At 30.2% G+C, this 2255-nt stretch overlaps 1 long non-coding RNA gene across 1 annotated transcript; it reads left to right on the top strand.

Annotated features, from left to right (window-relative positions):
• Positions 1-319: 319 nt before the first annotated feature.
• LOC131647139 (uncharacterized) lies at positions 320-828 on the top strand. Its single transcript, XR_009297746.1, has 3 exons — positions 320-388; positions 480-575; positions 661-828. It is a non-coding gene; the product is annotated as an uncharacterized LOC131647139 (long non-coding RNA).
• Positions 829-2255: the final 1427 nt, after the last annotated feature.

Below are 2255 nucleotides of genomic sequence, written 5' to 3'. Positions count from 1 at the left end.
GACCAGTAGCGTTAGTTTCTCATTCTTTGTTCATCTAATCTCTGTTTCTTTTGTGTATAGCAAAATTTTCATATAACCTATTGTTTTAATTTATAGAGCACACTGGTTGCTGCTTGCTATCAACCCTATAAGGGAAGTCGTGTATTATCTGAATTCGGTAAATGGTGAATGGACCAATTATCAGGCCATGAAGAACATCGTTGATTTGTAAGTGGGATCGTTCTAAATATATATTCGTGTATATTTATATATTTACTTATTTGTGGGATTGATCTAAACATATGCTTTTATATATTTGTTAATTAGATCAATACAAGTATTCCGAAGTCAACGGGACGCACAGGTATCCCGAACTAAATCTAACAACATTACTTGGATCCAAGTGCAGGTACATTATTTTTCACAATGTTGCTTATAATATATTTATGCTACTTGATAAAACAAGACAACTATAGAATCTTATTTGTTTTTCTATGTAGTGTCCGCAACAGCGAAACAGTTACGATTGCGGATACTTTGTTTTGAGGTATATGAAAGAAATCCTTCAGGCGAATCAATTAGAGATTCCGCTCACGGTATGAATTTATAACTTAAGATAATTTCATATAATTTATTACATTTAACTAAATATATCATTCATATTATGTTTTTGTTTTGTAGTACCTTGACGAATTCCGTGCTACTGCGTACCCGAAGCTTAAGTTGGAAGAAATCAAAGAAGATTTGTGTCAATTTTATATTAAGCGCTTTTTCATGTAGGATTTGTGTCGATTTGAACTATAATATTATTGATGTTGTAATGATGTATATATATAATTTTGGATATTATAATGGTATTATATTAGTATATATATATTGTCTTACTGATGGCTGAAATAATATCGTCGAAAATAAATTACAGGTCGAAAATATTACAGGTTGAAAACATATTACAGGTCGAAAATATTACAGGTCGACTGGGAGGATTAAATTACAGGCTGCACATTAAAATACCTCATTTAGCAACGAAAGCGCTTTTGAAAAGCGCTATTAAAGGCCCACCTACTAAAGCGCTTCTTTGTAAAAGCGCTGCCAAAGATTAATAAAAAAGAAAAAAAATAAAAAAAAAGCAACATACTAAAGCGCTTTTGGAAAAGCGCTCTTATAGGGGGGGCTATCAGAGCGCTTTTTCCAGAAAAAGCGCTCTTAAAGCCCACCCTATAAGAGCGCTTTTACAAAAGCGCTTTAGTATGTTGCGTTTTTTTTTTATTTTTTACTCTCACAAGGGGGCCTATCACAGCGCTTTTCTGGAAAAAGCGCACTTAAAGGGGGGCCTACCAGAGCGCTTTTTCCAGAAAAGCGCTCTTAAAGGGGGGCCTACAAGAGCGCTTTTTCCAGAAAAGCGCTCTTATAGGGGGGCCTACCAGAGCGTTTTCAGAAGCGCTTTTGTTAGCTACGCCAGCGCCACCTTTCACAGCGCTTTTAAGCGCTTTTAAAGGCTATAAAAAGCGCTTTTAAAGCCCTTCCTCGTTGTAGTGAATAATAAAATGCCGTAATTGAAAATTGAACTTAAGATATAAAATTAACATAAATTTAAGCTTCATATCATGCCAACAACCATATTTGCACAAATCTAAGTTTCATATCATGTCAACAACAACCATATTTGTACAGAAAAAATTCATAAAGGCTTAAGCTTTCAAATTGGACAAGTGAGATTTGAAATTATAATTGAAAATAGTGGTGTTTTCTTTATTTTCACGAAATAGTAAAGAAAATTCTAGAAAAAAATTATTTACTAAAAGGAAGAATAAAATATTGCCATTTTTTATTTGGACTGAAATATCTAATCTTAATTGGCCTCAACTTATTTGGATCATGTGCATCATACTTTATTTTGATTATTTAAATCTTATCCATTAATTAAATCGGATGGTTTATATCAATAGTTCTCGTTTCTCATATAAATATCAGTTCTCACCGGATACACTCCCTATATATATATATATATATATATATATATATATATATATATATATATATATATATATATATATATATATATATATATATATATATATATATATATATATATATATATATATATATATATATCTATATATATATATATATTGCATACCTTTTCACTATTAACAAATGTCGTGGTTCAGTTGGTAGAAAAGTAACTTTTCAAACCAAAGGTTGTGTAAAAATAATATATATATATATATATATATATATATATATATATATATATATATATATATATATATATA

The sequence above is a fragment of the Vicia villosa genome, linkage group LG2 (genome assembly GCF_029867415.1).
Source record: "Vicia villosa cultivar HV-30 ecotype Madison, WI linkage group LG2, Vvil1.0, whole genome shotgun sequence".
NCBI classification, from domain to species: Eukaryota; Viridiplantae; Streptophyta; class Magnoliopsida; order Fabales; family Fabaceae; genus Vicia; species Vicia villosa.
This window is presented reverse-complemented; position numbering and strand designations above follow the sequence as displayed.